This window comes from Miscanthus floridulus, chromosome 14 (genome assembly GCF_019320115.1).
Source record: "Miscanthus floridulus cultivar M001 chromosome 14, ASM1932011v1, whole genome shotgun sequence".
NCBI lineage: Eukaryota > Viridiplantae > Streptophyta > Magnoliopsida > Poales > Poaceae > Miscanthus > Miscanthus floridulus.
The window spans coordinates 40,694,777-40,708,691 of record NC_089593.1 but is presented as its reverse complement, the minus strand read 5'-3'; the positions used below and the strand labels follow the sequence as shown (position 1 = coordinate 40,708,691).

The following is a 13,915-nucleotide window of genomic DNA, read 5'->3' as shown; positions in this document are numbered from 1 at the left end:
GTGAGTGGCTAGTACTAAGCTTACTATGTCCGTCCGAGTATTAATGCACAACTGCGCACCCGGAGTACTGATTCTATAGGCAAAAGGTATAGCCATAAGAGGTATATTGTGCCGGTGTGCAAATCCCATGCTCATGAATGAATGTGATGCACCAGAATCAAACAACACATAAGCTGGATGAGAATCAATGCTGAACATACCAGCGATCACCGGTTCATTTTGCAATATTTCCTCAGCCTCCATGAAATTAACCTATCTAGATTGGCTCACTGGCACTTTCTTCTTGATAACTATCCGCTTAATTAGCCTGGAGTTAGCTGAAGGCTGAGTAGACTGGGCCGGCTGGTTTTTGCGGACACTCTCGGGCATAGTGGCCTTCCTTGCCACACTTGAAACAAGCACTAGGCTCGTTCCCTTGTCCCAGACATGGTGGGACCTACTGTCCCTGGGGCTGCTGAGGGTGCACCTGCTGAGTTGGTGCATGGTACTAGGTGGAAGGATCCTGAAAGGTCTGCTGAGGCTATCGAAACGAATGCCCACCCGAAGACTGATAGGGCACCCGCCTAACAACTATACTTTTTGAGCATGGGGGTGACTAGAAGACCCAGTAGCCACTCGCTTGCGCTTCCATTATGCCTGAGAGTCACACTGCAAGCCCTCCATGACAATAGCAACATTCATCATCGCCCCAAAGGTCTAATTGTTCCTAGTATATAACTCATTCTATAGGCTGCAAGAGAGGCCACGATAGAAGTGACCCCTCTTCTTCTCATCTGTATCAACATGAGTCCTAGCATACTGTGACAAGTGGCAAACTTGTTGACATAGTCCATCACGGACATGCCCCCTTGCCGAAGGTCTAGAAACTCTATCAACTTCTTGTTTAGAACACCAGCAGGAATATAATACTCTCTGAAGGACGTAGTGAACTCCTGCCAGGTCACCCGATGATCCACCTACTGCATGGCATTGAATGTATCCCACCATGCACTCGTAGATCCCAACAACTGTTGCGCTGCAAAGCGCTCCTTCTGCTCATCAGTTATGGTGAGCGACAGAAACTTTTGCTCCAGAATGCGAAGCCAATGCTCCACATCTAGAGGCTCAGCCGTCGTCGTGACTGTGGGTGGGTGCATCTTTAAGAAATCTTGATAAGAGTAGGGTCCCTCAGGACCACGGGCACCACCCCTATTCCCACCATTGCCCCCGTGGCCTCCACGGGTGAAATCACCGATAGCCTATGCCAGCAGCTCCATGGCACAAGCTGACTCACGACAAGCAGCCAACATCTCCGCCATCATCTCCGCATGAGTCATTGGAGGTGGCGGTGGCGGAGGAGGAGCCAGAAGTGGAGCCTCATGGCTCTCCCCGTTGCCGTGCTCATTGCCCTGGCCACTTTCACCTTGGCCTTCGCTAAGACCGTGGCCTGCCCCGGTACTAGTGCTCCCACGACCGAACCTCAGGTTCATCTGTAACAGATAGGAACCAACCATTTAGGACCGCCCACTAGATCAGAAATAAGGGATTAGAGAAATGATAAGATGTTTATTAAAGCATTCTTTTAATTTATCATATCAATATACTAATCCAAATTACACGTGTAGGGGGAATTTAGTTTCAGCAAGATTCTCTTATCATGATGCATGCATCGGCCTATACGTTCACTCAAGCCGGAATATAGCGGCATTCGTAAGAATTTTTGGCACATCGCACACTCACTTTCCGTATGCTAAATGATTCTTATGCAACGTAAGTTAGCATACCTACAGAAAACTGATTAGATAAAACTAGTGCCGCTATCCTAGATAGACCATATTGCTAGGGCTTATACTTATTTACATAATTTTATCGCATCCTACTTTTCGCAAACTTTTGTTGGTCAAATTTTAGGTTTTGTAAAAGAGTGATGAAACTCGTAGACTCATTGTTGGCTCTGGTACCAACTATGGCAGAACCACCTAAAATTACGCACTTACGAAGGCCCTTGTCTTCCACTGACACTAAGCGCCCCAAGAGCGAGCTACATCGGGCGGGTTCCATCGAGCACACCTCGAGGGAGAGCTCGAATAATCCATATTTTTTCCCAAGGATCCAATAATGAGAACAAGTTACAAACTTAGTCCACTTCATACATCTAGAGTTCTTAAAAATTGTATTATTACATTACCAAATTCAGAGTGCGGAATATTAAACAGTGGAATGAAAATAAACATCAAATAAACATCTATCGATAATAAGCAAGGATCCGTCTGTGCTCACCAGAAGAATCCTTCACACAACGACTACTCCTCAAGTAGTACCTACAATAGGGGTAAATAAACCCTCAGTACATAATGTACTCGCAAGACTTATCTGACTAGTGGGAATAATTTCCCGACTCTAACGGGTTATGATAAGCTTTATGGTTTGCTGGTTTTTTTTTGCGGAAAGCAATACTAATGGTGAATCCTTATTTATGTTATTATTAGCAGTCAAGATTAATTCATTACCTAGCCATTCTATGTAAGCACCTATTCTATTTTCAAGCAAGGGTTGAGCAATCAGTTCCATTTCATCACCTTTCCTCTTTCAGTTCTTACTATGGTGCTACAGTATAGACAAGTCGTACCGACATGGCAGAGATTTGTGAATCAATGTGCCCAGCTGGGTACCCCGAAACACATGCCCCGCTTGTACCCCAGGCACAATAGGACCAACCCACCACTCTCCTATCAAGGGGTCCACGTCTCCGTCCAAACTTGGACTCCAAGCCCCTGCTCCTGACTCCTGGACTCAGTGCGGTGCTTAGACCTCCACCATCCCCGCCTCCAATCAGTCGGTTTGAAAAGAGCTAGAACCCACAACAAGAGAGTAATAAGTCTTCCATGTGCCCATACCCATGTATGTGCTCAGAATAATAAATTCGTGACTCGCCTAGAGTCCATTGCAACAGCTGGTCCTTAACCAACACAGACAGGGAAAAAGTGTAACCAAGCTATGCCCCGTTGGCCGCAGGACACAACCTCTTACACCCACCAATACCCAAATCATATCCCTGCTCGGTCTCTATTTTCATTTCCACCATTTTATCATGAGTGATCTTAGTAGTCACCTATTGTGAGTAACGACAGGTTACTCACGCTACCGAAATCCTGAGTATAGCAGCTACTCGATCTATACTAGTAGGACTCATAGGTAGATATATCTATGCATGTAGTTTCCATAAAATGCCTATAACGTAAATGCACATCATATATATATATATATATATATATATATATATATATATATATATATATATATATATATATATATATATATATATATATTCAGTGATCATTGAAAATAAGGGTTATGCACTGGGGCTTGCCTTGGGCAGGCGGGGTGTCAACAAAGTCAGCAACAGATGGCTTCGGGGCTCCCTCCTGTACGAGAATCTCCTCCTCGTACTCCTCAATGATCTCCTCATAGTCCTGTTCGTCCGCAGGCACGAACTCTACCAACTCATTATCTACATGCATGAAATGATGATGCAACACTTAGTAATATGACAACAACAACTTTTAAAATACGAATACACCTATCTAGCTACTAAGCTAGTTCTACTGACTATGGTGCTACATTACCTATTGTTACCACTAATAGGTATGAAACACGACATGTATTATCTTAACAACTAAAGGCATTCTTACCCATAATACCGATTTACTATATATATACTAAAACAATGAGTACTAGCTACTCTATTTATCGTCCTACTCAATGGCTACAAAAATTATAGTGAGCACCTAATAATCTAATGAACCTACTGTAAAAATTTCATGGCTAAAGCTATCACCAATTTGCCACAAAAATTCCTACAAACATTAAGCTAAATAATACTAAGCTTTCCTTAATGAATTAATGAATCTATCATTATCATAGATAACTGTAAAATAACTACACCAATAGATAGATAGCATTTTTGTGGACCTAACAAATTTTGGTTCACTATTTTTGGACACCTACAAAATTTACTATAATTTTACAAAGATTAGCTCAAAACTAAATTGAATAAACATTTATTCATTCACTGGGAAAAAAGAAAACTACATCCACCGCGTGGCCCGCGAGCGAGCAGCGCGGCCCACTCCCGTGCATCACGCGCGCGCACGTGACCCACCAGCATGGCCCAAGCGGCTCGGCCCATGCGCAATAGTGGCCCACGGTAGGGAGACCCGCGCGCGCGCCGATGCTTATGCAAAAGAGCCATCGGCTTTTAACTAAATGGACCCGTAGTCCTTTCTACTATTTCACTCTCTCTCTGACACTCTCACTTAACCCCCCGACTTACTTCAAATTCCCATTTCAAAGTCCCTGGCCGGATCTTATTAGAGGCCACGACATCTCCACCCAAACGCCGATGAGCACATACCTCCTCGGCAGCAACTATCACCACCGTGACACTCTTCATCAAAAGCGTAGTCGATAGAGGTATAAAACACCACGACGCACAATGGCGTGGCCATGCACCATGGCAGGGTTTGGCCATAGTGACACTGGCGTTGGTGAAAACGCCTAGCCCGGCGCTACCATCACTACCTAGCCTCCATGCCTAGAATACTAATAACATTCTAGAAGTAATAGATATACCAGTTATACTACCAAACGAGCCAGCCACAGGCACAGCATCTACACCGCGTTCGCCGGTGGTGGCCACGCGGTCCGGTGAGCCTAGGCCTTAGCCGATTCAATCATCTACCCTAGGAGCAGGAGGGCCTCACCAGAGACATGTAGGATGGCTTGGACGAAGTCGTGAGGCTCGGCAAGGTGGTTGGCCACGTGCGCGGGGTTGCTCTGGTTCACGGCAAGCGTGGCGACGGCGTCCTCGATGACTCACTGCACCCTTAGTGAAACTGCTTCATAGGAGAGGCAACCAAGTCAAGGAGACGCTAAAGCACCACTCAATTGAGACAAAGGAGCAAGGAACAACGCCCTGGACGAGCACCCACTCCGATGGCCATGGCAGACCACCGTGAGGAAAATGCTCCGCAGTACCTCACTGGAGGATGAAAGCTCATCAGGTCGACTCCTATCGCGAGCTAACCACCAGAGCTAGTTGGGTTCATAGTTAATTGGATGGAGGTGGAAGTTGCGAGGTGAATTGGGTGAGCGCCGCCATTCAGCGTTAAGATGGCCGATGGGGGAGAAGACTCCAAATTGAAGCACTACGGCGCATGGCTACGACCAAGGGTGGGCTCAATGTGTAGCTAAGTTCCCACTCAACCGCCTAGCGCACTTAATTGCTTGGATAGACCGGCGCTGAGAGCTAGCTTGGCGTGGCTCGGCGACTCAGGCGCAACGCCATTAAGGGCGAAGGTGACCCGAGAAGGCAGCGTGGCGCTTGCCAATCAATAGACGAGGACAAGGTCACACAGAGGAGGCTACACGTGCGCGTACAGAGGCAACACAGCTCGCACATCCACAACGCCTTGATTTGCAAGCCGACGGCGACACGACCATGTGCTGGTGCTGCAGGCACGCGCAGCAGCGGCAGTGGCGATGTCACGCAATCAGTGTGGGTGCACGCGAAGTGATAACACAACACAGAGGAAACATGCATGCTAGCAATGACGACTGCGGCCTTGGAATCTCCACGGCACCCGAGCATACCGGTGATGGCGACTGGCAGAGTAGAGTCGGCATGGAGTGGCGTGGGCGGTCGCAAGGCACTGGCAGCGACGTGGACAGCAGCGCATGTCGTGGCAGTGGGGAGGAGCAGCTGCACGCCCAGGCAGTCGGCCACCGTGGCCAGTCGTGGATGGCCAGACATGCACGTGCGCGGCCAGCACGCCGACGATGGCACAGGGGCAGTGGTGACCGCGTCCGGATGCTAAAATTGGCTGGGAACGTTGTGCACATGCTTTTTAAAGCATCATAAAAACCCAACTCGATGCTTCAATTGCTAAACCACCTATTCCATTCATAAGAGGGCATATCAAGCTACTAAAACCAGCCATGAAACCACACCACCCTTTAGCCTAATTGCTCTACAAAAATTGCCAAACTTGGCCTTGTCAAACCACTTCATGACTTAGGAAATTCGACTGAGTCTCGATCGGATTCGCGTCGAATTCGATTTCCAAGCTATTCGGTACGCTAGCTAGTGAATTCCTTTTGTGACCTAAAGTATTTCATCGTCACCTACACGGTTTGTATTTCTAACTTTACTAAAATTCCGTATATACGTTCTATAGCATTTTCGCTTAATAAAAATTGATTTAAAACCCTAAGTAATACAACTTGACTATGAAATGTAACTTTCGTTTCGTGTTTCCGTTAGTCGTTTCGAGTTACAGAAATTGATTTACACACTATTTTACATACACTATCACATAAACATGATGCCCATGCAGCGTTTTAGCAAACATTTATAGTGTGACACTGAGGGTGTTACATTTTGTCTCAACCATTGCTTTGTAATCTTCACATCAACTGTTAACCATTAACTTGTCTTGTGCAGTATGAGTATCCAAAGTGCTGGTGGAGTGAGTATCTTTATGGACCTAAGTCACATTGGCCTGAGAAAAGGAAGGATGTGGTGGTAGTGCAAAGGAGCCGTGTTGTTAGAACGTGCCCCTATGGTGTGCAAACCAACTATGGCTTTGTGCATTCGGAGCTTGGCGTAGGACACTACTATGGACATATGGTTGGCCGTGATGTGGTTAGTCAAGTGTAACATCTGAAGGGACCGTGATGCCTAAGGGGGGTGAATTAGGAAACTTAAAATCTACTTCTAACTAAGGCCTCTAATTTCAACCTAGTCAAAACTTGTGCATTAAATAATCTACCTAGATGTGCAACTAAGGTTTTGCTAGGTGTGTTGCTATCTCTACTGCAAAAGAGTTATGCACCATAGGTTCCAATTGTATTAACTAGCCTATCAAACTAAGTTAGGAATGTAAAGCAGGCACCAAGGTACATAAAATAATTGCAGAAGGTCAAGGGTGATATTGATTGCAAACTCTCATTGACGACTCTAGTATTTTTATCGAGGTATTGAGAAACTCCTCGCTTCCCCCTAGTTATTGTTGGAGCTCCTTGCAAGGAAGCCCTCGCATGCAAGGGCCAAGATCCTGGTAACTCCATGGATAGCCCTCGGGCCTTTCCACATGCAAGTGGGTCTCCAAGATGGCCTCACCTAGACCGCTTCCCATTGTCTTCACTATCAAGCTTTTGGCCAAACTATCGCAGGGCTCGTTCCCTTCGATACACGGTGACGACCACACCGCAAACGCGGTTGGTGTGGTCTCACAAGACAACAAGCCCCTCTGGTGTACAAATACGGTGCGTGCAAGCACCTAATAGCAAGAGGTATGCAAACCTTACTAAATACTAGGCCTAAACCTAGAGTAAGCGCAAAAGTGGTGGTCTAACTAGCTAGCCTAAGCAGTTCACAAAGCACCTACACTAATCATCTTGTGAGTCACTAAGCACTATGCAAGTGGAGAGCTCTAAAATGATGTAGCAACACCCATTACTATAGATTGATATACCACTATCGCCACTTTTACTGCCATAGCGATAGAAGCGACGATGTTATACTTCCACCATCGGTTGGACCGATAGCGAGGCCTCCTAAGGAACAAAACCGACAGTTGAAACTTCTACCACCAACGGGTTAGCAATAGATGCGGCAGTGGTATTTTCTCTGTTGTATGAAAAGCCAAGCTGACTGGGATACGTGTTATGGTTGTCGGCCCTACACGACTGTTTGGTCTACCAGCGGTAAAGTCAGCGTGAGTTATTTCCCAACTACCCATAACACAGTTGCATGACCATTACTTGCACTTCTCCATCTTTAAGGTTGGCCTATTTAACTTGGGTCTGGATGCACCTCTTTGACTCAATCCACACACTCGTGAGCCAATCATCTTTCTTCATTGCCTAGAGGTACTTTGTCTTCCTCCTTGCACCTCTCAACACAAGTTTCTAAATAGGAGTTAGGTATGGGTTGTGTGATTTGAACGAGGTGACTTGAGTGCTTTCATCAAATGATGCATGTGGGCTGAGCCATTCCCATCCCAAGCGAACAGGTGAGTGAGTGAAGAGAGAAGCGATGCTTCTTTCGAGGTGAGGCGGCCAGGAGGCCGTGAGAGGTGCAAGATGGAGATAAAGCACCTCACAGGGATGCTAGTGTTTGGAGAAGGCCTTCAAGATTGGGTGCTTTAGATTCCATAATCATGCTTCCCTTGAGCATCGAGATGCAGATCTGCATCCCTCGATCCTCAGAGGTAGCAAGATTATGAAATATAAAGAATTGAACCTCACTGAGATGTAGGTGCAAGTTTTGCGAGGTGCTCCTTGTCCATCCTTGGCAAGGTGCTACCGCTAAATAGGAGGTAGACCATGATGATTGTAGAATCTTCTTGCAGATCTTGTTAACAGAAGATCGGTAATCATCTCGTTCTTTCCTGTTCAGGGGCTCCATACCTGATTGGGGGTGCTTCAAGTTTGTGAGGTGCTCATTCTTCAAGATTGGGTGCTTTGTATTCCATCTTGAGGCTCTCATGGTCAAGAAGCAAATCGCATCCCTTGAACGTGAGGGTTGCAAGATGGAAGGTAGAGCACCTCAGTGAGGGTGAAGTTTTGCGATGTGCTGCGTCGTTCTTTAGATTCCATAGTCTTTGTACCTTAGAGTATCGAGTTGCAGATCTGCATCCCTTGACCCTTGGAGGTAGCAAGATTATGGCAGCGCCTCAGATCTGTTGCTTTGTATGTGCAAATCGTCATATGATACAGATCTATTATCACGTAGACCTAAAGAAGTACTACCCAAGTATTTGGGTCGATGCTTGATAGCCGAGTCTCATCGGCTCAAAATAGCTAACACCTAGAGTATCACCTTTAGAACAAAAATCTCCTACAACTAAAAACAAAAGTAAGATAATTTTTTGGTATGATTTTTTTTTGTCGCCCTCCCCTCCCCTCGCTTGCGATACCAACCCGTAGTGAAGCCAAAGGAAGGTGCGTACGTCGCGGCTACGGGATCGCCCTCCCCTCCCCTGCGATATGAGAAGGAGCGACGCCGAAGGAATCGTAGCCCGCAGCGACATCGTAGGAAGTTGTCGCGGCCCGCGACAACGTTGAAGGAATCCTAATCTCCTCTCCAATCAAAGCGGTTGCCCCCCTAAAGCCCTCACTCCTCTCGCGAAGGATTCCTCCGCACCCGCCCTCACTCCCCGTGATTTGAATTTGGCCTTCCTCCGTTGTCGCCGTCACCGGCCGGCATCGTTCGCCGTCGCACCCACGCCGTTGCGCCCAACACTCGGTCTTGGAGGCCTTCCTTGCCTTGGTCAATTCCACGCCCCAAGCTGCACGTTTCCTCCCCGCAATCGACGCACGAACCTTGGCTCCATGACCTCACCCCATGATGCTGACCCCGGCACACGACCACCTCCTGCCCGCTGCCCCAGCCCCCGCCCCGCCGATCCTGGCACCCAGCCTCCTCCAGTCCTCCTCCCCGCTGCGAAGCGGCCCCCGACGCCGACAACGTCTGTCGTGATGCTGACAACCCCAGCACCCGGACTCCTCCTCGTCGCCCCAGCCGCCCCCGCCAATCTAGCACCTAGCCTCCTCCTCCTCGCTGCGACCGCACCCTCGCCGCAGACGGTGAAAGACGTTGGCCGCGAAGCTGACCCCGGCACCCATCCTAGCCCATCGCACAACGGTAAGTCCTCCGCATTGTTTGAGCACCTATTTCTGAAATTGCTACTCTGGTTCATCAGTCCTCCACTTAGATATAGGTTTGCTTGTGAGCTTAGCTTTGCCATCACATTCAGGGGTTCTCCAAAGCAAAGCACGATGAAAAAGCGGACATCAATGACCTGAACTTTGACATGATTGCTGTTGATACTGAAGGTTTATATTCGGAATTCCCTTTCTCATTTGTGTAGTAGTAGGCAGTAAGATCTGTGGTACCACAATGTGAATTGTCTCTTTTCCTGCCTCAATTGTGAATTCATCCTTAATTGTGTAGTAGTAGGCACTAAGATCTGACGTTAACCATTATTTTTTTCTTTTAGTTTTGATTTGTGGCTTGATCTGAGGTCACAAGGAACGTTGTCGACTCCTAACAGTCAATGAAAGATCCAAGAAACCGTGTTAAAAAATTAGAAACATCAGTATTGATCTACTATCTATTTTTTCCATTTGGTCAAAGTTGTTAGCTGTGGCTTGAGGGTCGATTTGGAGGGGAAACATCAAACATAGTAGTAGGATCAGTTGCGGCGCTTGAGCAAAAAATACTTGTGCTTAAATCCTAATAAAGAAATATATCAGTTAGTATATAGAAGTATCAAATATATTTACTGCAAGTTTTTAGTTTTGGATGAGGCGTCTAAATTTCGGAGGAGGAACCATCCAAACTGGAATAATTTGTGCCTTTCATTCAGGTGCTGCCCATATGCAACAAAGCTACTGATCCAAGGTGACATCATTTGATCTCTGCCTTGTTTTCTGCACTGCAAAATTTCAGTCATGCAGGAGTCTTTCGTAGTTGTGTATGCAGAGTTCTTGCTCCACAGGGTGGTGTTCTTTGTCCTATCCTAGGGTTGGTGCTCATGGTGGTGGCACACACATTGAGTCTATAGTGTTCTACTATGGTGGAGTAATGACGATCGGCATTTTCCTTGTGATACTGACTATACTCTTTCAGGTAATTTATAATCCTCTTCAATCTGCTATATATAGTAGTAGTTGAGCACTTCAGCTGATGGTTGGTATTGGTAATGGTGGTTGGTGCCATTCTTGTAATGGTTCGATCGAGCTCACTTACTGTCTTATTTGAAACTACCATTTGGATTATGGAATATTTGAAGATTATATGCGAATTTGCATTGGAAAAATCCTTAATCAGCAATATACTTAAACTATTACAATTACAATATATACCTTCGGCAAAAGGCTTCCTCAGTGTCAATAGGGATTTGTACCTCCTCTGTTTCTTTTTTTTGTTTTCAGATGACAGTATTACTGTAGTTGATTGGCAATGCTGTGTGCCACTAGCTACAGTCACGAAGTCTAATCTTTCCTTAGCTTGATGCTATGTAATTCAAGTTATTTTATACCAGTTGTATGCTGCCTTTCCACATGAATCTTAACTTTTGGCCTGTTCAATAGGAAACTTAAGTTGCTGCTTACATGACCTTTTTTCCCTATCTACTTTCAGGGAATGAAGCGTTTTCCAACTGGTAGATAGAGTTCTCTTGCTATTTTCGCATACTCCTCAGTTGTAAGTATTGTTTAAAATATTGATAGGATCCACTTTGGTTTCTACCTTACACCTCTAGATCACTCATGTGGCAATTTTTCAACAACAGGTTGGCATGACGACATGGGTATGCTGCGCTCAGTTCTTGTAGAAATTCTATTTTGAGAAGAAACTTGAGAACGCCACCAAAGATGCTATAGCAATATAAAATTTGGGGAACCCATGTATGCCTATGCATGATTCACTTGCAGTTCTATTTGTTGTAAGGCTCTTCTCATGATTCCAAACTGCATTGCAGAGTAGCAACAAAATCCAGCAAGCTGAAGTGATGTTCAGTTTTCTAGGTTTTTGAAAGTTCATTTTTCACTCTTTCAGGATTGTTGAAAACAGATTGTGTTCGGCTCTGTTGCTGCTGCTACTACTGCTTCCAATCAGATCAGAAGGGTGGAAAGGAGGCAGTGGACCTCGCAGGTCTAGGGGCTGCTGCTCTAGCCTCCTCTATGCGCTCGCCGGTAACAACTCATTTGAAATCTTGTTTATTGTATTCAAATTTTCAAACTGGAATGTTTTATTTTCTGTCAATGATCATTACTTCAGTTAGAGACCATATATCCTTTTTCCTGCATTTCCTCCACTGCATTGCCATGTTCACACAGAAGGTGGATTTAGATGTGTGTGCCATATATTGATTAATCAGAGGTTCCTATGTGGTTTAAAACATAAATTAAGCATCTAAGGTAATATGCATGTGCAAAGAAATTTGAAGTTGTAAATAAATACTCACTGAGAATGGATTTCAAAATTCCGAGTTAGTAAACCGTTTTATGATGCCTCTGGTTGCAAAACCTTCTAATGAGATTAGGGTCTCAATTTTTGCTTCATAAATTGCATAAATCCAAGCAGGGAGTTGAATTGCTGCGACATTTATTCTTCTCTATATAAGAACTTGATGTCGACTGTTACTATTTTGCAACACAGATATGTTTTTTTTTTCTTAATAGAAAAACAAGTGCGTTACTGCATGTTTTTTTGAAAGAACAGCACTACTGCAATTAGAAGCTAGTTTCAAAATATGTTGGTCACCTGCATTTAGTCTATGACAAACTCTGCTATTCGTTCCTACTTTGATATAGGGGAGGTTCGTTGTCAAGATATACTTATTCTATTTCTCAGACTGATTAAACATTGAACTGAAAAGGATTCCTTTCGCATGGATACAGGAAAAGGTGCAATTGGAGATGAAGGCATCAGGTGTTCCCAATCTAGGTGACCATGAGTGCTGTGCCGATAGTCTTTAAGTCATGATTCTATTTCTTTTTATTTTTCCAATTTAGCTTGATTCATTTTATTGAATAAGTTAATGGTACTATGTGCATCCATTGATTCAGTGCAGAATGAAATGTGACTTGTGGATGACATCAGTGCACCACGTAACAATTCTTTTTATAAGGATGAGTGATCCATCACTGGGTAAACTAGCTTCTGCGAGAGCAGAGTCATTCCACGAGGACAAGGATGTGATCAAGATCGAAGAAAGTTTAGTTTCCTCTCACTGTTCTCATATGTCCATCCACTGCAAAATCAGTTTTAAAACTGTAGGCTTCCTTCGAGAGGTCGGATTATAATCCAATATGCGCCTTTGTATGAGGAGAGCGATGACAGTGATTCAAGGGGCTGTGTTACTGTTACATGTGTTTTCTCTCTCTTTTTATTCATTACTATGCTAGGCAGTGCCAAACCATGCCACAATAAATACATCACTGAATATCTGAATCGATTCCTCTTTATGAATAAATGACTGAATAAATTCTTTTTATTCATTACTATGCTAGGCAGTTGTTATCATCCAAGAAATAAGGAGATGTACGTGGATTATGTATCTTTTCTTTTAACTTTCAGAGAAGCCTAAAAGTCAAGCTCATCACATTTATAATCTTTTTCTGTATGTGCTCCTAGGCCTAGCTAGTTTATCTCGTCAGGTGGCAAAAAAGATGAAGATGAGGTCCTTTTCACTCTGATTTTTTTTTTAAAAATTACCATGTGTTTACACCAAAATTTGGGAAGAAGAACCCAGAAACTCTAAGCTTCTAAGATTGTGTCAATCAAGGAATAGATTGAATAAGGATCATATCTGATGATTCAGATACGACACTGGAATTGACTCTCTGCGAATGACGTCAGCACATAACGACAATGAGCTACGGTTGGCGTCGGGGAATACATGTCGGACTCTAAAAAAAGGGAAAGATTAGGGTAAGTTATCTTAAGTTATGAATGTTTTCTTTTATACTAAAGATTGTGGGGAGTCGTACTTGAGTAGGATTCATGCTTAGGCTCTGAATATAAATATTGGACCCCGGCTATTGTAAAAGAACATTCAATCAATCAATACAAATTACTTTTTTTGGCTTTGTGCCAACCCTTAGGAGTAGGAGTTGTGTAGATCTCGGTGAGTTCTTCAACAAGCAAGGCTGCATCGGTTCGGCCGACCTCCGGCTTGTCTGTAAGTACCGTCATGACTCACACTTTAGTTTGTAAGGCTGCATCGGTTAAGTTCGACCTCCACTGCGAGCTCTAGTATAAGCTAGTTATCGATCTTTATCCAGTTCAAGTACAGCTGCATCGGTTAAGTTCGATCTCTAATGCTTGAATTAGATTAAGGTCAAGTTGGCTCTACCTAAGGGT

At 44.7% G+C, this 13,915-nt stretch overlaps 1 long non-coding RNA gene across 9 annotated transcripts; it reads left to right on the top strand.

Annotated features, from left to right (window-relative positions):
• The first annotated feature begins 9,037 nt into the window (after positions 1–9,037).
• Positions 9,038–12,918, top strand: LOC136504752 (uncharacterized). 9 transcript variants are annotated; one of them, XR_010770968.1, is made up of 8 exons: positions 9,038–9,688; positions 9,801–9,879; positions 10,343–10,447; positions 10,529–10,675; positions 11,189–11,251; positions 11,340–11,492; positions 11,606–11,742; positions 12,404–12,918. It is a non-coding gene; the product is annotated as an uncharacterized lncRNA (long non-coding RNA). The 9 variants fall into 9 exon arrangements; XR_010770965.1 differs by having other exon boundaries at positions 9,040–9,688; positions 10,413–10,447; XR_010770964.1 differs by having other exon boundaries at positions 10,343–10,675.
• The last annotated feature ends 997 nt before the right edge of the window (positions 12,919–13,915 follow it).